The sequence below is a fragment of the Rattus rattus genome, chromosome 2 (genome assembly GCF_011064425.1).
Source record: "Rattus rattus isolate New Zealand chromosome 2, Rrattus_CSIRO_v1, whole genome shotgun sequence".
Classification (NCBI taxonomy): Eukaryota; Metazoa; Chordata; class Mammalia; order Rodentia; family Muridae; genus Rattus; species Rattus rattus.
In genome coordinates, this window is record NC_046155.1 from 199,766,463 (window position 1) to 199,793,224 (window position 26,762).

At 41.0% G+C, this 26,762-nt stretch overlaps 1 protein-coding gene and 1 pseudogene across 1 annotated transcript in view; both read left to right on the forward strand.

Annotated features, from left to right (window-relative positions):
• Positions 1-25,575, forward strand: LOC116893531 (annotated as a pseudogene).
• The window catches only part of LOC116892899 (zinc finger protein 58-like), a 52,092-nt gene that overhangs the window by 226 nt on the left and 25,104 nt on the right, over positions 1-26,762 (forward strand). Inside the window, exon 2 of the mRNA XM_032894813.1 lies at positions 1,825-1,951. The gene's annotated coding sequence lies outside the window, so the exon portion shown is untranslated. The remainder of the gene's footprint in view (positions 1-1,824; positions 1,952-26,762) is intronic.

Consider the following 26,762-nt stretch of genomic DNA (forward strand, 5'->3'; position numbering starts at 1 on the left):
ATGCGGGTTGGGTGAAGGTCTTTGCCTGGACATGGTGATTCTGGGCTTTCACTTTCCAGCTTCCTGGTGAAAACATTTGCACATTAAATAGGCCACTCTCATGTGGCTGTTACTGGATTTCTCAGTATGTTTTGGCAAATGGAAATCTGGTCCTTTCTGTGCTGTGTGGGTGTCTGTTAGGAACCTAAAGACCACTGAGAAAGACCACAAAACAAAACTAGGAATTAAAAGGTGAAAACCAGGGGCTGGGGATTTAGCTCAGTGGTAGAGCGCTTGCCTAGGAAGCACAAGGCCCTGGGTTCGGTCCCCAGCTCCGGAAAAAAAAGAACCAAAAAAAAAAAAAAAAAAAAGTGAAAACCAACCCAATCAACAAACAAAACTGCTTTATGTAGAGCCACACTCTTCTTTGCCAGTTTGAAAACTGCTGCAAAAGGGTAGATGGTTGAACTTTTAAAGGCACAGACCACAAATGTCTAAATTTTGGGGATTTTCTGTTACATGAGGCATCATACTTTTTGTTTGTTTTCTAAGCAAGGAACAGATAGTAGAGATTACAGAAGCAGAATGCATGTCTGGTTAATATTGTTTACTGTTTGTTTTTGTTGCTATGTTGTATAACAACTTAGTTGGAAATGGAGCTAGTTTTAACCACTGAGTACTATCATTCCTATCTTGTTAGGAATTCCTATTTTCTGCTAGGTTTAGAGGCAGAGTCCTGAAGGGGAGATTGGGGTGTGTGATGTTTCTCTCACTTACTATGGAATAAATTGTGGACTTAAAGATGGTTCCCTTGGATTAGGATTCACCCAGGAAACTTTAATTCCTCATGTGAAAATACCCATGTTTGCTAAAAGGATATTGAGCTATTTCTCAATGAGAGGATTAGATAAAAGAAAATTTGCCTTCTGGGTTGTAAGCTTAGAGGTTGTCAAGCATGGGATTGTAAAACTTGTCAAAAGGTGTTAACAAAGGACACCAGAGGTGCCCTCAGTGTAAGATTGCACACATTCTGCCTGTTTCAGTTGGCTAACCTTTGGTCATATTCTTCTGTAAATGTACAGTTCTGATTTATGAATTTTGTGTACATAACTGTCTGTCCTGATTTACAAACCTATGGTTGAACCCAACATCTATATTCCCAATAAATTTTCTGTGCTTCTGGATATCATGGCTTTTTTCAGTCTCTTACCAAAGGGACTGGGGGATCCCTAAGCTTTGTATTGATTGTCCTAGAAATGTCAATCCTATAAGGAGGGGTGGAAAGTACCAAACTACCAACTCTCCGTGTTCCATCAGAGAACATGATGTTGAGAGTGTGAATCCCTGTCGGGATGGAGACACGAGTTGGTGTGAGGACAGATGTGGGTTTAGAGATTTTAGTGACTTGAGGGGTCTTGAAGTTCTGTGGAGGGAACACAGTTCTGCTGACCTTATAGGCTGTGTGCATCGCTCTCCATTCACAGCCTTGTCTTCCAGGCCTCTGTATAGTCTGGTATTTCTGTTCAACCAATTCAGCTGCTAAGTATGGCAGGCAGGGTCTGTGATGTCCCTGTACAGTCTTATGGAAGTGTTTCTTCAACACTTACACTATGTCATAAACACTAAAAGATGGAATTGAGGAGCTTTGGGTCACTCAAGGTCCTCTGATTGCCACGTTGTAGGCTTCCAATCCTATCTTATTTGTGGTTTCATATTGCTACTTTTTAGTCAGACCAGTGTTTGTGAGCTTGAGACTGGCGCCTGACATTGAAGTCTATTGGTATTTATTTTATTGTTAATGGTTTTAATTAACAGTGTGGAATCATTCACTGGTTTTTATTTCAGGAAATGCTGTCATTCAGGGAAGTGGCCATTGATTTCTCTATAGAGCAGTGGGAATGCCTGGAGCCTGCTCAGTGGAATCTGTACAGGGAATTGATGCTGGAGAATTACAGCAACCTTGTGTTCCTGGGTGAGTATCACATCTATAGAGAATTCTTTTTCACCATCAATGTAGCTTCCTCCTTTGGTACAATATCTCACTGAGGTTTCTGTTATATCCTTCCTTTTAAGGAAACATTGAGGAGAGTGGTATCCTTAGAAACATGTTACTGTTCTTTCTGTGTTTGTAGCTTGTCTGTGTTGGAAGTATGTTTCCTCCACTCTAGTGGGAATCTTAGAAAGTTTATTTATATATTTCACAATTCAATTATTCATGTTTTCCCTTCAAGTGAAAATCAGAATCTGCAAAGTGTAAGTGCCTTCATAGTATTCCAATATACCAATCAAAACATTTAAAGAATTAATGTTTTTATGATTTCCTTTATTCTAACATCTCTTTTCTTATCAGCGTTGTACTGGATGACACAAGCCAAGTCCCAGGAGAAGAACACTCAGTGTTGTTCTTCTATTTTACAAATAGTTCTTGCTGTCGCTGAGCCATACTTGGTACCATTTCTGGAACAAACCTAGGAGTCTTTGGGTGTGAAAAGACAAGAAGCAGCCACCATCCATCCAGGTGTGTAGAAATGAAGGTGTTGGTGGGGGGTCAGAAGAGAGATGAGACATCCAAAAATATAACAGAAAGCCAGGATCTACTCGGAACATTGAGATTATGTTGTGGTAGAAAGTATTTTTAAGTATTGCCTTTAATTTCTTCTGCTATTATGAAAAGCCATCTCGAACATTTATAATTGACGTTTAAGTGTCTAAGCTTGTATGTCCTCTCTGGTATGCTTTCCTTATATTTAAGTTGCTTGCAAAAGTCCTAATTTTGTTGAATATACATTATAATGGAAGACACAGGGACATGCCACTCAATGCTGGTCAGACTGTTATTTACTTGCTGTGTGTAAAGAGCAGGCTGACCTAGAAAGTACTCTCCACCCTGAAGGGAGGCATTGACCCTAGTCTGTTTTGACTTGGGAGACTTTTTATGCATGTATTTATCCTCCTTGGATTCGAGTTTACCTTCTAGTGCCTCCTTCAGGGCTCTCTATCTGTGGATAGATATTGTTTAAATTTGACCTTGTAATGGAATATCTTGTTTTCTACCTCTGTATATGGTAGGCTTGGATGGCATCCATGGTCTCTTAGAGTCTTCAAGACATCTGTCTGTCAATGTCCCTCTGGATTTAGAGCTTCTGTTCAGAAGTGAGGTGTAATTTTAATAGGTCTCCCAGTATATATTATGTGGCTTTTTTCCCTTGCAGCTTTTAACATTCTTTCCTTGTTTTGTATGTTTAGTGTTTTGATTATTATCTGGCACAGGGACTTTCTTCTCTGGGCCAATCTGCTTTTTGTTCTGTAAGCTTCTTGTACCTTTAAAGGCATCTTCTTCTTTAAGTTAGGCACATTTTCTTCTATAATGTTATTAGAAATATTTTCTAGGCCTTTGAGATGGGATTCTTCTCTTTCTTCTAATCCTGTCTTTCTTAAGCTTGGTCTTTTCATGGTGTCCCAGATTTTCTCCACGCTTTATGCCAGGAATTCTTTAGAATGAACATTTTCTTTGACTTCTGTATGACTTTCTCCTACCATACCTTCTACATCTGAGATTCTCTCTTGTACTTTTTCGGCGATGCTTGCATCTGTAGTTCCTGTTAACATGCCTAGATTTCCTATCTCCAGGATTCCCTCAGTTTGTATTTTCTTTATTCTATTTTTGTTTTCAGGTCTTGAAACAGTTTCATTCATTTCTTTTCTGATTGTTTATTTAATTATTATATTGGCTTTCTTTAAGAGATGTATTAATTTCCTCCAATTATTTGTGTTTTCATGAATGTCATTAGGGATTTATTCATTTCCTGTTTAAGGACCTCTATCACCTTCATATAGTTGGTTCCAAAGTCTTTGGCTTGTGCTTCAGCTGTGTTGGAAGACTCAGGGCTTGCTCTAGTAAGATAGCTAAACTCTGGAGGTCACAAATTGCCTAGGGTGTTGTTTTGTCCTCAAACTGGCCTCTCTAGCCATCTGGGTTTGTGGTAATTATAAGTTAAGGTGCTGATTTCTGCATTTGTCTTACTTAATTGGCCTGGATGGCCTGTGTTTATGGTGATAGGTGAGTCTACTGGTTACTATGGTGCCTCCAATGTAGTTTTGAAGGCCTGGGTGACCTCTGCCCTTTTGTGTGCTGGCATGGCCTCAGGGCTCAGGGTGTTCCCATTGTTTCTGGGCATCTGGGTTTTACCTTGGTTCTGAGGTACAGTTGTGTCCTCTGGATTCTAAGGAGTGTTGGTAGTCTTGTAGGCATGGTCTTATCTTGGGTTATGGATACCAGCATGGCCTCTGCCAAAGCAGGGGGCTTCTGCTATAGATATAAGCCCTACAATTTTAATTTAAGAAGTAAAAAACTTTTATTTGTAAAATTTTGTAATATTATGAATTATTTCCAGTTATGTTAGAGCTAGCAAAATGCTTTGTTGTAGAGTCTAGTCACTAGGAAGCATTATGTCTATATTTAACATACGTCCAAAAGGAAGAAGGGAACATGTGTTCCCCTCTAAAGGTCTCCTGTTGATGTTTAGGGCATTGACTTCCAGATTTGTTCAGTAGACACTGAGTACAAAGTAATTACAGTGGGCGTCTCCACTGCTTGAGAGATTTAGGGTGAGTCCAGAATCTAAAATCCTTCACAGCATGAGAGAATCCATCCTACTATATTGAGAAGCATGAGGGATAATTCATCTTTCCCACAGATAAGGCGTGGGAGTTCCTGGTTTGGCTTACATGCCAGAGGGAGTCAGGAGCAGCAGATGCTGTCAAATCCTATTCCCCATGCGTCCTTATCCTGTGATGAGGCTAGAAGCCATTTACTCTGTAGTTCTGTGTCCCATCTGAGTGTAATGTGCTATTGGAACCTAGCAGTGTTTTTCATGTAAGTATAGTGTCTAGATTTAACCCCTTTAACTCAAGAATTCAGTTTTGATACTCAGTTTCTTTTATGTACACCTGATTTTGAATATTATTCGATATTAAGTAATCTTTAAGTGTGTGTGTGTGTGTGTGTGTGTGTGTGTGTGTGTGTGTGTGTGTGTGTGTGTTGTCACAGCAACAAACTTACGTATTGTAATAAGGGCCAAAACCAAATGCACTCCCTGTGCATAGAGGACAGATTTGCTTATCAGATGCCTGAATGACATGTTTGAAGCATCACATATGAAATTCTTCCTTTACTCTTGATAGGTATCTCCAAGAGCACTCAAATTTCTCACATGGGTTCTTTCATTTGCCAGTAATGAAGTAAAGACAGAATTCTCATGGATTCCTCTGTGATGACTGACTTTCATAGTGATAGTGAGCTGAGGACCAGCCTTGGCTGATGGCTGGGCCTGAAGAAGGGTGAATAGAAGAGCAGGGACTTGAAGGAACACACATAGGATGTCATTCATTTCATGAGAGACAGGACAGAGAGGAAGCACATCTCAGTATGGCTTCTTCTACTCTGACAACCTGTGTCTCTTAGATGCTTCATTCATACACCAATTGATTTCCTCAAAAATTTAATACATTGATTACCCAGCTTTTCTTTTTCTTTCTTTCTTTCTTTCTTTCTTTCTTTTTTTTTATTAAATGTAGTGCAGGATGTTGGGAAGTGGCTCGAGAGAGAGAGTTCACTGGCCCCAACCAAGGAAAGAGTCCAGGGAAGTTGCCATGGGAAGGGAGAGAGAAGAGGGGGAAGAGAAAGAAGGAGTGCATGTTTAGAGAGAGAGAGAGAAAGAGAGAGAGAGAGATGATTACACAGCTTTTCAAAACACATTTACTTCTAAAGTTTTCCTTCATTACATAAGAATTTTGAGAGAAAAGCAAGCAAACAGCAATTTTTGAGAACTAAAAATTAACATTATGATAAAATCAATTTTCTTTAACCTGAATATCTTCTTCCTCAAGATTCGTGTTGTAAAGTCTTGCAGTTAAAGAACTACTAGACAGGATGACTCTAGTTTGGCATACGGTTAATAGATGAAAAATTATTTCCTACTGTATGTTATATCAAACTTGGCTTTCTACAAATGTTTGATTTCTCTGACCCTTATTTAATTCCCCATTTCCTTCCTCTGTATTTCTTTCATATTTGGCATAAGACTACCTTCCTTTTTCTTTGATTATTAAAATATTGTACAGCCCCTTGTTTAAGCAGAGGCAGTCTATTAGAAGAGTTCTGGTCTGACAAGTCTGTTCAGGAAGGCAGGCAATTCACTGAGCTAAAATGCCTTTCTCTGTGTCTCTGTTGCAGACCCTTGTTTCTTCATATCTTTACTACAATTCTGTAAAGAATAAAAGAACATCAGGATTTCTAAAACTGCCTACTTTTTCCTAAAGGTTAGAAGTAAGGCTTGCCATTAAGGTATAATTGGAATCTCTTCCTATTTATACAAGTTCTTTGTTTCTAAAACAGAACATAAAAATTTAGCAGTTCAATTAGTTTGTCAGCTTATATGATTTCCCAAGTTTAGCTTCTTTACTATTTGTTCTCAAATTCCTTGGCTCATGCTCATACTAACAATCTCATTAGTGATCTAAACATATGTGTAAATAATGCATTCTTGACTCAATTTCCTGCACAACTGTTCTTTCCCAGGAAGTGTCCACTGCTTTTCTTCTTGTTTACATCAGCTTTTTATTGTTCCAGCTCTAGCTTTCGGAGAGAGGCTACAGTGAGAAATATAACAAAAGATATTAAGCAGATTTCCACCAATGGCAGTGAAGTGTCTTCCAGTTGTTGACCAAGCACTGAAACTTTGTCAAGCAGCTCCTTCAGGACAATTGGCATCTCCATGACACTTTCTATGTATGATATCATGGATGTAAAGTAATAAACATTCTTACCCAGCTATGAACCCTGGAAGTATAATAAGGAAGAAGTGCGATGGTGACCTGATAGTTATTGGTAGTAACCAATCATCTTCTAATTGGATTTAAAGCTCATCCCACAGGCTGTAACTAATAATAGGTGGTGTTAATGTGGTGGTGAGCCTGCTATTCTGGTAAGTGGGCACGGTAACTAAATGAAACCTAGTTTGTTGGGTCATTTGTGTTTCGTGAATGCCAAAACTTTTACTGAGGTTCACAGAATATATACCCCAAGTTTACCGGGTGAAGAATTCCAGGAAGCACAGTGGAAAAACAGGCTTATGCCCTCAGGAGGAGAAAAAAAAAACACATACACACAGGGAAAAAAACAGGAACTGATTTAACAGTGTTACTGCCCAGGTGTGGTACCACCCAGGGCAAACAGCAAGGTCAGAATGATCCTTTGTTAGGAACAAAAGGCGTCTACATGCATCAGCAAGGCTCAGCCGGGGTCCAGGAGGGTCTGACACAAGTTCTTTTAGTTTTTTTTTTTTTTTCTACCCAGAGATTCAGGCACCTCTTAAAATTTGCCAGAAAATATGAACTGTGTCGAAGGACAGTACTACACAAACACACAATTGGTCACAGTGCAGAGAATAGTACCCTGTGGATACACTGACTTAAGTAAGACACCTACATCACACCCCTAATGCCAAACCTCAGGGATCTATGAGTGAGAAGAGGTAGTGGAGAGATGATCAGAGCCAGATAGAGTGATGTCTATGTGAAACAGCATTGGCTAGAAATGTCACTGTGGAACCAAAGGAAAATTCCACAAGCTACACCCCTTCCCTAAGGGAAATTCCACCAGTTATACCTACCCCACCCATTCATGGTTTTATGACCTAGTTACACCCTGTTTTCGTGGTAGTCACATGACCGGCAGGGACTTTCCACTGCCCAAAACCACAGCCTTTCTCCAGGCACCAAGGACAATGTGACCATGACGTGGACCAATGAAGTTAAAGGGCAAATGGTTCCAACCAATCCTTGTGTGCCTCGATGTACCCCTCCCCATTCCTGTGACTTTTGTGGTTCTTGTGCTTAAAAGTAGCATGTATCTGTAGGACGGGGTTCGTTGCCTTCTTCTCCCGCTTGAAGGCTGAGGAACCCCGATGCGCTGGAATTAATAAACCTCTTGCTGATTGCATCGAATCTCGGTTCCAGTGGTCTTTTGGGACGAGTGGATCTTTGGTGGTAGTCCTTCAGGTCCAACAGTCACAACCATTGCTGATGAGAATATACTGTGGGTGATAACTATGTGGACATCTGCTGAAGCTAAAACCAATCATACAACATGCATGAATGGGTGAGAACCTTTGTATGCCATACCTGAGTGGAGCAGCTATGACATTGATAGCTCCTGTGGGAGGCAGTCAGTTTGAGAGGTGTCCGTCTGGGTTCCAGATCATTGTCCTAAATCTCTACACATAGAGCAAGTACTGGATGAAATTAAGAAAAGCCCACGAAGTTGAGAGGATAAGATGCTTTTAAGGGTAAGAAGTAATAGATGAAGGAACAAGGATACTTGGTGAAAACATGTGCTCTACATGTGTTCCCCCAAAGCAGATATCAATTTCAAAATGATTGGTTTTGGACATACCCAAGGTTGATCTGTTTTGTCAGTGATTGCAGCACAAGACTCTTGCTGTCATAGAGGTTACAGAGGGACAGCATCTTCCTGGGAAGGCGTCATGAGGGAGCAAATGAGAAGACTCCCAGAAGTCTTCTGAGTCTGCTGAGGACTGAAGAGGCCTGCATCAGTGTAACATCATGCAAAAGACAGGGATGGCTTTGCAGAGATGACATACAGCCAGACTCACTTAGCATCTTCCACTTGACTTTGCCAAGAGTCAAACAGGAAAGTTGAGCAGTAGCCTCCCTTCTCTTTCTTTTCTTCTGTATCCATAGTGATCACAGGTGCTTTGGTTACTGGTTGTCTATCATTATTAATGACAGGAAAAACCTATAACAATTTGGTATATAGAAAATTTAGACAAAATATCATGTTGTTGGGTTTTTTTAGAAAACAGTTTATTAACATGTAAATGTCATGTGAACAATAGAGAAAACACGGAGAAATGAATAAACCCTAGTGTAGATCTCTTAAGAAAGTGTCTCAGCTTCATGCTTAAATCCATTCCTCCATAACAATGAAAGGCCTTTATGTACATAGATCTTTTCTAAAAGAATGATTTTTTCAGAGCTACAGTCTGAGGTGAGCTTCTGAAAGGACCAGCAGAAGGTGAAGAGTGTAGCAGAGACTCACTCTTGGGTGGCATTGCTCATTTCTATCTTTTAAAATTCCAAACGCTTTTGCTTAAAATGTTGAAAGTAAAAAAGACTCTAATGCACACCATGTAGGTAGGTCTTTGCAGCCCTATGAAAAAGAAGTGCTTCACCATGCAATTGATGGGATGGACAGTGTCCTTTCTCACAGTCCCAAGGGACATTGCATAAAACATTTAGGTCACAGCCGAGTTGCATTGGAATCCCACTATATACTCATGTTAGCACCATAGCAAACTCTGGAATGAGGTTATCTGTGCTTCAGAGCAAAGATGGAAATTCTTTGGTGTCCAGATGATTCAGCAAGGTCAGACCCAATACATGTGATGTTTTAAAAGTTGGATTTTCTCACTATTTTCTTTTCATTCCTTGCTAGACTGCTAGGTCTCCTTTCTACAGGAGGCAGGTTTCCACTATTCCCGGTCATGTTGAAGTAATAATCTTGTAAGAACTGTGAGATAAGCAATTGATTGAATTACAAAGTTAGGAGACTTTGGGTTTTGGCTGTCTTGGGACTACTAAATTCTATAGAGAATGGATTCCCTTTCCTCATAAGAGATGAAAGTGAAACTCAGGCTTCCAGAGTAGAAGTCATGGTGTATAGTAAGTTATTTGTTATTTCTGTTACCTTTTCATTTCTGTGTCCTGATTTTGAGGAACTGAGTGAAGTTCAAGGCAATTGCTCTGACTTTCAACATAGGAACAATTTAGCCTTAGAAAAGAGTAAGACTGTTGAAAACGACAGACCATTGCGTAGGGAATTGTAACAGTACATAAAGGGCCAGCAGTGGTCATTACACTTACTAGTGTGATCGTAGGACATGCACTGTGTCCCTCCATTTGGTGTGGGAACAGGGAAATGTTGATGAAATTCTAGTAGAGCTTTTACAAAACAATCTTTTTTTTTTTTTTTATGTTTTCAAGGGGGTTGAGGAAAGGTAGGAAAATCCTGAGATGCAGATTATAGGTGTTCTTTGTAAGTAAATGTCAAAGAGTTGGACTTTTTAATCTTTGTTTGGTACTTATACTGTCTCTATGTCCCTGACCAACATTTCATGCTGTAGGATTCCAATGTTCACATGAGAACTTTTTCAGGCTGTGCGTGGGATCTACATATAGCTCACAGATTGTGTCATTGTAGGCGAACATGGATTATGTATTTGTAGGAGTGCATATTGAGATGTCTCAATTGTACCAAACTGTATCAAATTGTATCAGGGAGGTTCTGCCCTGACCTGCATGGCAGGAGCTGCCGCATCAGCTCTTTTTGCTATCACAGCACTTGGAGGAATTTCCCCGCCCCCTCCCCAAGTTGGGATTTCCACTTTTGGCCTGATTTCAGTTTTGCTCTCCTTTAAGAGACCTATGCTGAGAAATCAAAACCTATGCCGCTGGCTACTGGCATGAGGTGATTTACATCATCAGTCATGTCTAGGGGTTGGGTTTGAGGTTTTTGCATTTGTAACCCTGCTGCTTTGTAATATTGTTGAGCCTTGATCAGAACTGTCTTGGCTCCATTCTTCTCTTGTCCCTGTCCTTTAATTTCCAGACTCCCATTCAAGGTACCGACATTGACTGGTGGTCTTGGGTTGACTACACCAAACAGTTCTACCAGGTATCAGTCTAAGTTTTGTTTTTACTTTTTCCTTTTATTTAGAAAGAAGGTATACTTAAATTGTCCAGTCCAGACTTAGATCCATTTGTCAGTAACCTCTGAGAAGCTAGGCGCGCAATCAAGCACACTAAGGCAAAGTTGAAAATCCCTCTTTAAAAGATAATTTTCATTTCTACATCAGCATAGTGCTTCATTAAAGTACAACTGAGTCAACAAGCTTTGTTTTTCAGATGGTAGTAAGATTAAAATTAGAACACATGTACCAGAAAGGACTTGTAAGCCTAATATTTCCGTGAAAGGCTCTACTCACATCCATACACCTCTTGTTGTGGCTCTGGAGTTGAAAACCATTCTGACTCCCCAAGGTTGTCATATGAACTTTTCATTTCCCTTCCACACTCTGCTGCAGGTTTCCAAGGAGAAATCCAGGAACAGCAGACATTGCCTTACCTGGATTCCAGGAATTCCTTCTCACAGTCTTTTGCCCACATGACTCTGACGTCACAAGGAAATCCCATCAGGCTTTTGGTCAACGCGCATGAATCTTCCCCAAAGTTGGACTAGAGGCCTGTGTTTCTTTACATTTCTGTAGCGTCTCTGACTTAGAGGTTGGTCCAGGGAGCAGGGTAGTCTGGGGCTCTGCAGGGAGCTGGGTTCCATCACAGAGAGAGCTGACCTGGGCTGGGTGGGAGGGCTGAAGAAGGTGCTTGGACTTGCTGTGCTGACCTGGCTGGGGCATGTGAAGTTGCTAGGCAGGGCAGGGGACAGGGTGTTTGATATGTTGCGAAGGTTTTCCTAGGACACTAGGTGCAGCCTGAGTCTACACCCAAGCAGCTTGGTAGTAGTGGGGATAGATAACAGTGCAAGGGCCAGGATTACAAGCTACTGGTGGTCAGCTCACTACCTGCTCCTGAGAGACCTGCTTTGCTGGGATGCATACTTCCCTGACTGCCACATTCTCACCTGGATACTGTCGGATTCTTCAGTGTCTTGAGAGTAAATGGGGTCTCTGGTCTCTCCTGTACTCTGTAGCCAGACTATTGTAATTAAGAATTAATTTCACGTAAAGAATTTAGTGAAAAGAATCTGACGCGAAACAAGAGGCATGTTGGGAAATTTTGGAACACAACAGGAGATCTGCCAGAAGGAACTGCTATAGAAAATCTTTGACTAGGTGAGAGAACACATAGCCAACACATGGAGGGAAAGACTAAAAAGCAGAGTGCCAACCAGGGAAGCTGAATCCTGTTCAACCTTGAAGGCTGCTTTTCTCAAACCTTTGAAAAGTCCTACCTCCTTAAGTTACTGTTGAGTAATCTGGGGGGAGGGGTGTGTGTGGGAAGACCAGATGTCTGGTTAGCCCACAATGCTTGGGTCAACATGTCTTCATCTGGGTTTGAAATTGTTGAGCTAGTTCATGACCAGGGTGAAAAGCTTACACAGCCTTGTTTTAGAGGGTCAGGCTTCTGTGTCAGGTCAGCAGGCTGAGGGAGAAATCACAGACCTGTGTGTATTCATGTGATTAAGTAAACAGAGCTGTGATAGAAAAGAAACTTGAGCCTATTCTGAGGCACATCCCTGTCATCTCTGCATTTGTGAGGGGGAAGGGTGACATCCCCTGCTTCACAGCAAGTTCAAGGTCAATGTAGGCTACTTCCGTCTGTGTCAGAAAACATTTAAACATACTTGGTGCACATGAGAAATACTTTCTGTGGTTCATTTCATGTCTTCCAGTAAGAGCCATGGCAAATCCCTGCAATCAGCAATTTGCTGACTTACAAACTACATGTGCTTCCCTTCTGCTGACCCATTCTATGTCTAATTTAAACTTCTTTCCATAGCATACTCTTGTTAAAGACGTTACAATTTGGTGATTAATTGTTTGCATTTACTATGTGAGGAAGAATTGTCCTCTTTCCCTTGCTTGAATATTCTGCCTATTTGCAGCAAATTTCCACTCTTTTTGGATAGTAGTTTGTGTTAGATTCTGCCATGACCTGATGATGCTTTCTTCTGGTCTTCCCTGAATTCTTCCAGTTTCCTCCTCTCATATCTAAGCTGAGAGTCCATCATTTCTTCATTTCCTTTGTACAGTTCGTGACTGATGCAGGCTGCTGTGTTTTATGTCCCTGTGTCTTTTTCTAAAGCTGCATCGCACATACCTTCCCGTGTCCCTGTCCCAGAGCTTCAGCTGTGTGCAGATGCTGCTTCCAGTTACCAGGAACAAAACCACTTCCTCCACTGTCCCTCATGCATACTGCCATCTCCAGCCAGTAAAGCAAACTGCTAGTGTGGGACGCCTTCCTCTTGCACAGGTTGAAGCCCTGTTCCCCTTGGTGGGTTGTTCTCTGCCCTCCCAGGCTTCCTTCATTGTATGTTAGTATGAGGGAAGGAGTTACTTGTCTTTACAGCTCATGCATGAAGCTTGCCCTGTTGGACATGTGATACCTGGGAAACAATGAGGGGAGCTGTGCTGGGTGATGACATTCAGACCCTGCTGATGTATATGATTATATCAGAGGCACTGAAGAGAAATTACAAAGGGATGCAACAGGAGTCAAACACATTAGGAAGGAATAAAGCCGAGGAACCCAAATTGTCAGGACATTGTCATTTTCTGGTATACAGGTGTCTATCATAGTGACTTCCATAGTTGTTATCAAATGCTGTAACGTATCAGTGACATAGTTTGATGTGAAAGGTGTCTGTTGGCCCTGCTAATTCTCTTTACATCTGCATTCCATTGTTCTCTTCTTTTCAGAATCCATGTAAACATAAGTCAGATGGATCAGGGTGCAAGTCCCCACTCTTCACTGAATACACTCCATGTCCAGGTGCTTTAAGACTCAGAACAATATATGGGCTCTTTAAAATCCACAGATTCCTCTAGATATCTGATTTATAGAGTGAAGCATGAGATATTTATTTTTAAATTAATACTACATAATTCAGGTTTTTAAAGCAGATTCTATACTTGGTCTCCTACATTTTTTCATGGTTTATTCATTTCTCAGTCTTAAATTTGAAAAATGCATTTACTTGAAGCAACAATTAATGATTGTTTCACCCCATTCTCATGTGAAGAAAGTCTTGGAGCAAAGATAGAGAAGGTGTTTCTTTGTGTGTGTTGCGTATTTTAAGTATTATGGTCTGTAATGTAGATGGGCTGGTTTTGAATAGCGGTTCGGTATTATTTGGAACCTCATCAGGAGTCCAGTCTTCTCTTGGCATGTCACTTAGACTTCCCACCAGTGTCCTGCTAGTCTGGCTTTTGTCTGTTTTCTCTAAAAAGATATCTTTGAGAGGCACTGACAGGAGATGCAAGAGTTCATAATACATCTATTCTGTTCATCCTGTTGCTTCTAGGCTTGTGTCTAGGAGCAGTCTCCATTCGATATCTACATCCCAATTATTATAAAAATGAGTAATAGTTTTAATGAATGACAGTTTGCTTCCAGGACTGGCCTCCATTGCAAATGCAGCACAGTGCCTCCCAATTTTAGTAAGAATTAATGAATAACAATTTGCCTCCCCTGGGTCAGACATTATTTGCATTTCCTCCCTATCGAAAATAAATTTTGCAAGTCAAAAATTTCCCTCTAATGATTCTCATTCATTGTACTGGCTAAAATCCTGACTAAGTTCACAGGCTTACCACCCATCACCCACAGCATGGCCTTACAATAGACACTTCCCCATGCAGAACGTGGTGGCTTGTGCTAGGTGACATAGGGAGGGGTACTTGCAGTTAATTCTCAATACTGTTTCACTTCTTCCTGGGCTCTTGCCCTTCTCCATGCTGATAATTTTTCCATCTCCTTGGTAGTCCCCTAGTTCTGCAGACTCCTCTCTTAATACTGTGACCCTTTAACACAGTTCCCAATCTCTCGTAGCAAGCCCCATCAAAATTTCTCTCGTTTTTACTTCATAATTGTAATTTTGCTACTGTAATCATGATGTAAATATTTTTGGAGATAGGTTTGCCAAAGGGTTTGTGACGAGTTGGGAACCACAGACCTAGATGAAACACTGTGGGATCTGTCCCCCACCCACCCATCTATCCTTCTTATAAGGTCACAAGCTGCTCTGTTCGACTAGCTACAAAGAAGCTTTCAAGACAGTTGAATTTGTTTTCCCTTGATAAATTACTGGGTCTCTGTTCACTAGATTGCTTCATTCTGCCTGTGTCTTGGAGACCTGCTGACCTCCTTATTGCCACTTAACTTTGCACTGTAAAGAAGACTGTTTTCTGTGCAGTCACTTTTTAAGGAGCATGTATTTCAGTTGTCCTAAAGTCTTACGATGATAGTTACTCTGACCTTCCTGTGCTGAAATCACCTCTCACTTCAGACATAAGACTCAGAGGATTGTAGCTGGACCAGGCACGAAGGTCTCCTACCTAAGGACCAGTTATCATAGTGATAGAAGTTACTTTGCAAGCTTCCAAATGAGAGAAGCAATAAATGGTCCTGGCTAGCTGTAAAGACAGTAGACCACAGAAACATCTCATATGGCATGGTATCCCTAAAGGTGTCACAGTACTACTCACATCTTGACATTAGCAGCAGTCTAATTGAACTTAAAGGTTGATCAAGCAGACATACATCATGGGTAGAAGCATAGGCAACCACCCATGATGGTTAATTCTTGAATGCTGGAAGACAATCTAATGTCACTTTACTAAACCATCATAAGTCTAACTGCATTCCAAAGACTTTTTCTTAGGTCTACACATATGTGTAGCTGTTAGTGTTTCTCAGAGTACTTCTTGCTGCCACACAGAGAACATTACAGAAAACTGAAACTTACCAAAATGCAGAGAACTATGATCTTGTGTCCAACTATGAACTAGATGCATCCATACCACAATTTCTGCACACACTAATCAGGGAATATTTCTGCACATAACAATCAGGGAATATTTCTGGATAGGGGCAGATTGATTATGAGAGCTGAAGGCCCAGGAGGTCTTCTGTGAGGTTGTGCAGCATAGAAAGTGAAGGGAAGCTGCACCCTTGACAACCCAACAGCAGTCCTACCTGAGCAATGACAGTGGTATGTGATGCTCTGCTGGGGTACTCTCCTGAGTAGACAGAGACATGTGAACACCTAAGAACTGTTGAGAAAAGGAGAATTAGCCTTTCCCAGGGCTAAACCCACCAACTATTCATCCAGTAACAGGTGGACATATGTGTGTGTTTTGTGTGTGTGTGTGTGTGTGTGTGTGTGTGTGTGTGTATAGATTTGAGGGACAGGAGAGAAGTTGCGATAAGTAGATGGAGGGGAAAATTAAAATTATTTTTTAGTTCAGCAATTTTTCAGAGGTGAAAATAGAGTCTTATCAATTGTGGCAATATGGGTGATGTTAGAGATGTAACAGATAGAGAGGGAACCTAACTAAAGAGCACAGAGGCTTCTGTTCTATTTTAAATTCTCTGTGTGGTTAGTCCTAAGCATGCTGATTTTCCCATATGTTCAGATATGTCGGCGCCTGCACCGACACGGTACCGAGAATTGGGCGAAAGCTTGCGGGATTAAAGAAACACACACACACAGGTTATTCATGTCAAGCCAGGAGAGGAAGAGAGACTCCTGTAGCTTTATTCACCACTTATATACTCAAGTTCCCCAGGTAGAAAATATCTGGGAAGCACAATGGGAAACCCTGGCTCGTGACTACCTGGCTCATGACTTTGGTAACAAAAGATGGACTACGAGACCTGAATTAATTAGGGAGAAATCCGAGAAGACCAGCCTAAATCTCAAGGACAAAGGCTGAGAAAGCAAAAGGCAGGAGCGAATTGACCACTGCCCAGGTGTGGCCCAGGTGTGTCGGTTCCACATGCATCAGCCGGGCTCAACAGGGGTCAAACCTTGCAAGAGACCCAGAAGGGTCTTGTTCAGGCTGAAAGCATTCTGTGATTGTTATCTTCTTGTGCCGTAAATTCATGGGAGAGGCTTTTGTCCAACAATCTCAAGCCTTTATGGCAGTCATCTTAACTGTGACCATACAGTCACAAAGCCAAATCCAATACGGCTCCCTACACAGATACTTAAATGATATTAGTCTCTGAGTTCTTCCTTTACAGTTCTACCCCTTGATTCCTCCATCTCTTGTCCCTCGTCACCATGCTTTGTGTCACTGCTGAACTCTGGACAAATTCAGAAACCCAGACGACAGCCAGAGCCACCTCATCAGAGTCTGATGCATTTTTATTTCATTTCACATTCATGACTCTGCATGTTCAGGGGTGACAGTACCTTCTCCCTCACCAGGACTTCCTCCTCTGAGAAATGTTTACATGTGCGGTGTTCAATCCAAGCATATGGCAGTAAATGCATGTTCTGTGGATGCACTTATTTTACATTTCACCTGTCTTCAATGTATAGAATCCACATGGTCTCATAGCATCTTTTGCCTTGTTTTACCTTGAAGATGGGTCCATTGTGAGGTCACATGAGCACCTTTGACGTGTCTGAGGAATGTTACTCAGTGATGTAAGAAGCACTTCTAGCTCTCTTTCATCCTTACACAGAATCTAGGTTTGTGTCCACAGCACATGATGCCTGTGTTAAGGTTTGCATCACTGTAATAAAGACCATAAGGAAAGACAGCTTGGAGAAGAAAGGATTCCTTTCAGCTTACAACTTCAGTAACAGTTTATCACTGAGAGAATTCAAGACAGGAACTGGAGCAGAGGCCACAGAGGAACACTGCTTAATTGGCTTGTTTTCCATGGCTTGCTCAGCTTGCTTTTCTATACTTCCTCAGTAGGGTCCCACACACAATGTACTGTGGGTATCTCATTATCAACACTAATTAGGAAAATGCCATAGGCTTGGCTATAGGACAATTTCATGGAGACCTTTTTTTCCCAAATAATTCCTCTCTCTCTTCAAATGATGCTAGCTACTATCAAGGTGATTGGAGAGCAGAGTTGGTTTTAGTATTTAAATAATTTTAGTGATTTTAATTAATTTAAATTGTAATATTATTCATTTGTCTTCATTTCAGGAAATGATGTCATTCAGGGATGTGGCCATTCATTTCTCTTGAGAATGCCTGAAGCCTGCTCAGTGGAATTTGTATAGGGACTTGATGTTTGGAGAATTACAGTCACTTTCTGTTCCTGGATGAGCATTGAATCTATAGAGAATAAGTACCTCACCATCAACATGTAACTTCCTCACTTTGTACAGTATGGGACTCATGGGAGTATTTGTTTTTCAACCGTGAGTTTCATAATCTTTAAAAAAAATTAGTCAGGTTGTTAGAGCTAAGAACTGTAGGGAGCTGTATTGGATTTGGGCCTGGCCGCTTTGTGACTGTATGGCCACAGTTAAGATGACTGCCATAAAGGCTTGAGATTGTTGGACAAAAGCCTCTCCCATGAACTTACGGCACAGGAAGAAAATAATCACGGAATGCTTTGACCCCGGCACACCTGGGCCACACCTGGGCCACACCTGGGCCACACCTGGGCGGTGGTCAATTCGCTCCTGCCTTTTGCTTTCTCAGCCTTTGTCCTTGAGATTTAGGCTGGTCTTCTCGGATTTCTCCCTAATTAATTCAGGTCTCGTAGTCCATCTTTTGTTACCAAAGTCATGAGCCAGGTAGTCACGAGCCAGGGTTTCCCACTGTGCTTCCCAGATATTTTTTACCTGGGGAACTTGGGTATATAAGTGGTGAATAAAGCTACAGGAGTCGCTCTCTCTCTCTTCCCCTTCTGGCTTGACACGAATAACCTGTGTGTGTGTTTCTTTAATCCCGCAGGCTTTCGCCCGATTCTCGGTACTGTGTCGGTGCAGGTGCCAACAAAGAACATTGTTTTCTCTTTGTGTGTTTAACTTTTCTGTGTTAGAAGTATATATCTTTCACTACTAGAAATTATTGCAGCACACTTATTAATTAAAGCGTTTAACAATTCAGTTTTAATGTTTTTTTTCCCCTTTAAATGAAACTCAGAATCTGGGCATTGTACATTCCTATATGTTTTCTGGTAATCCTGTCAGAAACCATTCTAAGGAAATAATTCTCTTTCTTTGGAAATTGTACTTAAAGGGACATATCAATTCCCAGTAGATGAACTCTTAAACAATCTCATTTTCTTTCCTACAAACAGGTCTTGCTGTCTCTAAGTCACAGCTGGTGACATTTTTGGAGCAAAGACAAGGGTCCACCCATATGAAGAGACAAACAGTAAAAACAGTATTTCCAGGTTGGTAGGAAAGAGGAGGTTGACACAAAGTTGAGGTGCAGTGCTCCAACAGATAGCACGGCTTTTCCGTATACCTTGAAACATGATGTTGTTGTCAGGAAAATCTTAGGTCTCTCCATCTTGTCTTTGGTTTCAGAGAAGGACATCTCTCAGATGTTTATGGTGGTTCAAGTGTCTTCTGCTTTGCGTTTCCCCAGCAGCAAGCTGTGCTTGTGAGAGTGACTTCCAGGGCTCTTCATTTTGTTGTGTCCCCATTATAAAGGGGGACTCAGGAAAATGCCACTTAATGGAGGTCAGACTAAGAGTCATTTATCTGCTGGGATTGGGAGTAGGCTAATGACAGAAAGATCTCTACACCAAAGTGAGGCATGATTTGGTCAAACCTACAATTCCATCAGAAAGAGACAGGCAGGGACAGATGGTACAATGTCCCCGCCAGCGGGGACCCAGTTATTCAGGGTCCCGAAGAGGCTTTCTACCTGTGGGCCAAAATGGGGGTGAAGAGAAGAAGGAGACCAAGCAAAAGTTCTGTTGTCAAGGTCTCCTTTATTGGGATGAACGTTACAGCTTTTAAGGCTTTCAGGTAGGGGGAGTGACCTTTGTGAAATATGAAGGAGCGGGGAGATGAGGGTATAGGCAGTGATAGCTGGAGGCAAAGAGGTCAGGCGATGAGGTCAGGTGGTGGAGACACTGGGTGTAGACTGAGGAGATAACTGGTATCTGCTCGAGCTGAGGCATCCCTTGAATGTTATACTCCTGTGCTATAAATTCATGGGAGAGGCTTTATCCAACAATCTTAAGACTTATGGCAGTCATCTTAGGGGTGAGTCTCTGTGGCCAAACAGCCCAGAGTCACTTTGAACCATGCAGTCAAAAAGCGGCTAGGCCCAAATCCAATATGGCTCCGTGCAGTACAACAGTTTCAGTCTGTTGAATAAAACAGTTTGGGGTAGAGAGCAGTTGGATAAAAACCAGACAAACTGGAGTCAAGTTGGACAGTTCATTCCCCACTGATCTTAGGGAGGAGTGAAAGCATTGACTTATTATATAAAGTGTTCTATTGGGACTGTAATTTAACAGAGGCTTTTTTTTCCCCACAAAGATTTACCAGCTATTTACCAGGCCAGACCAGTAGACCGAGGAAGAGAAAGATGAGAGGTCTTTTCATCCATGGATCCGCATCAAACTATAAGGCAAGAGTAATGTGATGAATTAATAAGACCTGTAAACAAAGGACCTTGACAGGTTCCAGGAAAAGTTTATAGAAAACACAAGATAGTCTTTATGATTTAGATAGCACATAGACTTAGCATAGTCACTAAGTTGACAGTTATAGCATCTATCAATTTAGCTCTGATCTTGGAGTTATGATTAAGAGACTTTAGCATTGTGTCTCTTCTATCCATTTTAAGGATAAGCTTTCCATTAGCTGTTCTTATTCTACTACACAGCTTTCTACCATGAGGTAAATCATAGCAGCCTCTACAGGAAACAGTTCACTTCTTAGCTGTTCCTGAGTGCATGGTGTCTTTCTCCGGGCTGTCCTGTTGTTGTCCTACCTGTCACAGGGTCAGGGAGCCAGCCTGTTATGCTTGAGCTTGAAGTGGGTGGGGCGTAGCCTATCTCTGGAACCAGGTGTTCAGTGAGCTAAATCAGCATATGACGGTTTATAAAATCATTCTCTATATTCAAAAGGCATTGTTTCTCTGTAAGACTGAAAGCATAACGTGTTCTGTGTCTTCAGATGTCGGCAGAGCACCTCAGAAGCTCATATATGTTTTCCTGTTATAAAGACTCCAGGATAAGATACTCATTCTATGTGACAGGAATATAAGTGGATCAGTGTCTATGCTTTACATACAAAGTCCCTGTCTCCTTGAAAAGACACATTTAAAGAGAAAAGAAAACATAAAAACAAGAAACCTGAGGAACTCAGAAAGTTCTGTAGATGAAAGGAAGGGAATCTGGGTTTGCTGGAACAGAAACAAAAGCTGGCTTCAGCCATAAGGTAATGGAGTCCCAAACACACACACACACACACACACACACACACACACACACACTCACTCACACTCACTCACACGCATCTCTCAAAGGAATGAGTTTTGCTAACCCAATATAAAGGCCCCAACCTGTCAACGTCTAGTGCATTGGGGGCCCTGGGTAGGGACCCACACCACCAGGACACAGGGGATGCAGAGCGAAGGCAGAAGCAACTGCACGCAGTGGCAAGCTTTATTAATCCTTATATAGATATGGATATGCATTACCTCAATTTCCATTTTGGCAAGATACCATAAGATCATTATTCCTATGATACCAGGAACAACTAAGGCAAGAGTAAACAAAGAAATAAGACTAAACAAAGGCTTCTCATAATATTCACATAACAAATCACCCCTCTTATCAAAATATACTCGTCATTACCAAGAGAGCATGAGAACTGCTTCCACAGAAACAGGACACAGCAGAACATAGTTTAAGGCCAAGTGAGAAAAACATTTTCCTCTCAAGGTCAGCATTCCAGCCCCTACTTGCACCTGTCACCAGCCCTTACTTGACTCTGCCTGGGAGCTGCATCTCTATGCCTCCACACCAACCTCACTTTCATCTCCAGTCTCCCACGAGCAGTGCAGCTACAGGACTCTCACCACAGAAAAACTGACTTCAACCCTAGTCCACAGTAAGCTTGAGTCCTGGACCTATTGGTTGGCTAGTCCCCTGAAATGAGTGGGTCCCTGCTTCTTCCCACCTCATTAGTCCCTTGTCTGGTGGCTCCTGGAGCAACCTATGTTTTGCAGTGGAGGTGATCTTGGCACTACTTTGCCCTTATTATGTATGGATGGATTAGTAAGTTTGTTAGCTCAATCCCATCAGCCAGAAGGAGCCCTGTGGGCAAGTGTGGCTGGGAGTTACTAGATAAATATAGTAGACCTTTGTCAAGACCATAAAGAGGAGCTTAGTGCTGGGCAGGAGTGGAGTAGACATGAAGTGTCTGAGAACCACTAATGCAACTTCGGCAAGAAGATGGCATCTCTCCTGGAGCACAGACAGGAGGACAGAGGAACTCTACAGGTTCCAGTTGCCTTAATTCCAAAGTGTGCTCAGACAGTGGCCCTGAGAAACAAACACTAAGGCACAGGTTAATAACTGAGACAGCCTCCATTACATTGATTATTCATTCATTTAGCATCCACAGACATGATTTACCACGACGATTTAACCGAAAATTGTTATCAGTGACTTCTTTACTCAACATGTTAGAAAGAGACTCAGGTAGCCTGGAGAAATGGCTTAGTGGTTAAGAGCACTGACTGCTCTTCCAGAGGTCCTGAGTTCAGTTCCCAGCAACCACATGGTGGCTCACAACCATCTGTAATGGGATCTGATGCCCTCTTCTGGTGTGTCTGAAGACAGCAACAGTGTACTCATATACTTAAAATAAATAACCTTTTAAAAAAATTAGAAAGAGACTCAAGTAAGGGTTTTGTGTCAGGAATCTTTCCACTTACTAGAATCTTGACCAGACAAAAAATAACTCCTTGGAGGACCAGAAGTACTATGTTGCGTTTTGGTGTTAGCAGATTGATCACTCCAGTACCCACTGTCCCTGATTTAATTGACTTTAAAATCCGAACCCACAATTGTGTCATACCAGAGGCAGGCTAGTGACCTAAAATTTCAAAAGTTTTCATTCTGTCTATTCAAACAATTTAAATAGTGAATCTTCTAAAGGTCCAGGTTTGGAGGCTGCCTGACATTTTCTCAGCAGTATTGCTTAGCTTGGGTGAACTGTTGGATAAAACTCAGGACACATGGAGTCACAGTGAGTAGTAACAGTCTTTGCACTCTTTGCACACAACTGAAAGTTTGCATGCCTTTCTGCAGACCTGGGTATGATGTCATTGTAAGGGACTAATATCATACTTACGTGTCTCAAATCACTTACATGTGTGCTAATGGAACTCATCCCAAGACTTCTTTGTGAAGTAGGAAATTTTTTTTAAAATGTTTTCCTATCACATACTCAATAATGAGGATTTAAAATGAATGCCCGGGCTAGAGAGATGGCTCAGTGGTTAAGAGCATGGACTGCTCTTCCCGAGGTCCTGAGTTCAAATCCCAGCAACCACATGGTGGCTCACAACCATCTGTAGTGGAATCCGGTGCCCTCTTCTGATGTGTCTGAAGACAGCGACAGTGTATTCATACATAAAATAAATAAGTCTTTAAAAAAAATAAAATAAAATAAAATGAATGCCTTTTGTGGATATATAATTCAAAGATTAAACTATGCCACTAGGAATGTGTGTTTAATAGCTTTCAGAATTTTGTGGATTCAAGATTTTTTTACTTTGTCATTTGATCTTCTGTATTATTGTTTCTAAGTGTGTACTGCCTATCAGCACTTAGTATGCTCACCTTATATATTTTGGTGGATGGGTAAAATACATTGATAGAACATTTAAGGAGAGTGTAAGATAAACATATCTGTAAACTTTGCTTCTGTGAATTTTCCCTGCATGGGTAAATAGAGGTCTTCCATTTTCATGCCTTGTTCATTGCCTCTCTTCACTCAGTGCTCAGTGATTATTTAATCTTGTAAATTAATCTTAGGAATGCATCCTTTCTCAGGACTGGAGAGATAGCTCAGTGTTTAGGCTCACTAGCTGCTCTTCCAGAGGTACTGAGTTCAATTCCCAGCAACCACATGTTGGCTCACAGCCATCTGTAATGGGGTGCCATGCCATCGTTTAGTGTGTCTGAAGAAAGCAACATTATATTCACATATAATAAATGAGTAAGTGTTTAAAAAAATTCATTTCATTGCCAAGCCTGGTGGCCCACTGTATTAACCCCAGAATTTGAGAGGCAGAAGCAACTGAAGTCAAGGCCAGCCTCATATACATAGCAATCTTCAGGACAGCCAGGGGTACACAGAGAAACTGAGTTTCAAATAACACAAACCAAGCAACCAAACAAAAAATATGTGCTTTTGGTATTTGACACATATGTTACCTCCGCAAGTTTCTGGTACTCATGGGTGACGTACCTTTCATTATTATGCCTTGATATCTCTCAGGTATGTACTTTCTAGTCACCATATAAAACATAAAATATTGTCCCAAATCTTTAGGCTATACTATTCAGTCTTGGTATGGACAGTCTACTTGTTATACAATATATTTTTCTTTATCAAATAAAAACCCCATGCCTACTATAAAAATTCTGTTTGTTCAACCTCACAATCACAATAAACTTTTTATTTTTCCTGGCTTCTCTGTTTTAAGATTTCATGGATCACTGGTCATATAATTGTTAAATGGGCTTATTCCTATTAGTATACTGCCCTTAAAACTTAAGTCTTTAACTTTAAATTATATGACATTATTTCTATGTTCTATTTAGTTGTGGTTTAAATAGATTACTTCCACCTACTGTATTTGTGAATTATGCTCAGTTCCTATAGGTATTGAACTATACTGCAGACTTTTATTTATGGATAAATACATATGAGTTACTGTCTTCATTTTAAAAACTTAAGCCATATAAGTATAAAGAACATTACTTAACTTTTGCTCATATCTCAACTTTGGCTCAACAGGAAGAGCACTCAGTGATCCTGACGATTATAGCAATACAACTCAGTGTAAATCACTCCTTGGTCAATGCCCAAGAATTGATACAGGAGAGAAAACCTGTAAGTGTGAAGAACCCTTTAGTTCTTGCTCAACACTTTCGATAAACCAGAGACTTCATACTTGAGACAAACCTTACAAGTGTATCGAGTGTCACAAAGCCTTTAGTAGTCTCTCATCACTGTTTATACACCAGAAAAACCATACTGATGAAAAAAACTTGTGTGAAGAATGTGACAGATCATTTTACTATCCTTCAATGTTAAAGGAACATCAGAGAATTCATTCGAGAGAGAAACCTGACAAATGTGAAGACTGTGGAAAAGCTTTTATTGATCCTTCATTCCTTAAGCACCATCAAAGAATTCATTGTGGGAAGAAACCCTTCAAGTGTGGAGAATATCACAAAGCCTTTCATTATCACTCAGCCCTTAGAACACACAAGAGAGTTCATACTGGAGAGAAACCTTACAAATGTAAAGATTGTGGCAAATGTTTTTCTGTATATACGTCCCTTAATCAACATAAAAATAACCATCCTAAAGACAATTCCTATATGTGTGAAGCAAGTAGCAGATTTCGTAGCTCATCTTCATCCCTTAGGAAACATCAAAACATCCATTCCAATAATAATCCCTGTAAATGTGAAAAATGTGGCAGATCGTTTTCCAATTCCTTGAGACTTTAGAGGACATCAAGTGATCCATTCAGGATATAATCCCTACAAGTGTGAAAAATGTGACAAAAAGTTTGCCTGTTCTGCAAATCTGAGGAATCATGAAAAAGTTCATACTGGAGAGAGACCATACAAGTGTGAAGAATGTCCCCCAAGCCTTTAAATTTAACTCATCCCTTTTGAGACACAAGGACATTCATACAAGAGAGAAATTCTACCAGTGTGAAGAATGGTAGATGTGGCACGGTGGTTTGTATGTGCTTGGCCCAGGGGGTGGCACTGTTAGAAGGTGTGGCCTTGTTGGGTGTGGGCTTTAATACCCGTGTCCTAGCTGTCTGGAAGCGAATCTTCTAGCAGCCTTCAGATGAAGATGTAGAACTCTCAGCTCTTCCTGCACCATGACAGCTTGGATGATGCCATGCTCCTGCCTTAACAATAGTGGACTAAATCACTTAATTTGTAAGCAAACCCCAAATAAATGTTATTTTTTTTTAAATTAATTTTTAAGATGTACTTATTTATTTATTTATTATACTTTTAGTACACTGTAGCTGTCTTCAGACACACCAGAAGAGGGCATCAGATCTCATTAAAGATGGTCGTGAGCCACCATGTGGTTGCTGGGATTTGAACTCAGGACCTCTGTAAGAGCAGTCAGTGCTCTTAACCACTGAGCCTTCTCTCCAGCCCATAGATGTTATTTTTAAAAGAGTTCCTTTAGTCATGGTGTCTGTTCACAGGAGTAAAACCCTAACTTAGACATGTGGGAAGTGTGATAAAGCCTAGTTAATCTCCATAGCCTTACTCAACACATGATAGTTGTAGATACTGCAGTGAAGTCCTATGAATTTTTAAAATGTTTATACTTCTTAAGTTCTTAAAATATCTGTGCTGTCCAGTCAGCTTGACACACAAACTAGAGCTGTTTCTAAGGACAGAACTTCAACTGAGTAAATGCCTCCATAAAATCCAGCTTTAATTGTTTTCTCCCCCCCCACCCCCCCCCGGAGCTGAGGGCCGAACCCAGGGCCTTGCACTTCCTAGGCAAGCGCTCTACCACTGAGCTAAATCCCCAACCCTTTAATTGTTTTCTTAATTAGTGACTGATTCAAGGATCCAGCCCATTTTTGGTGGGGCCATTTCTGTGCTGGTAGCCCTGTATTGTATAAGAAAGCAAGCTGAACAATCCATAGGGAACAAGCATCCCTCCATGGCCTCTGCATCCTCTTTAAGTTTCCAGCCCTATGTGAGTTCCTGTCTTGAATTCCTTAAATAATGGACTACAGAGTGGTGGTGAAATCCAAACCCTTTCCTACCCAACTTCCTTTGGTAGTAGTGTTTCTTAGAAGCAATAGGAACCCTAATTGACTGACTAAGGCAACAATCATTCTAATGACTACAAACTCCATGAGTGTGTGGAATATAGTAAAACGTTTGCTAACAATTCAGATTTTATCCAATTCAAAAGAATCCACAGTGAAGACTATCAAGTG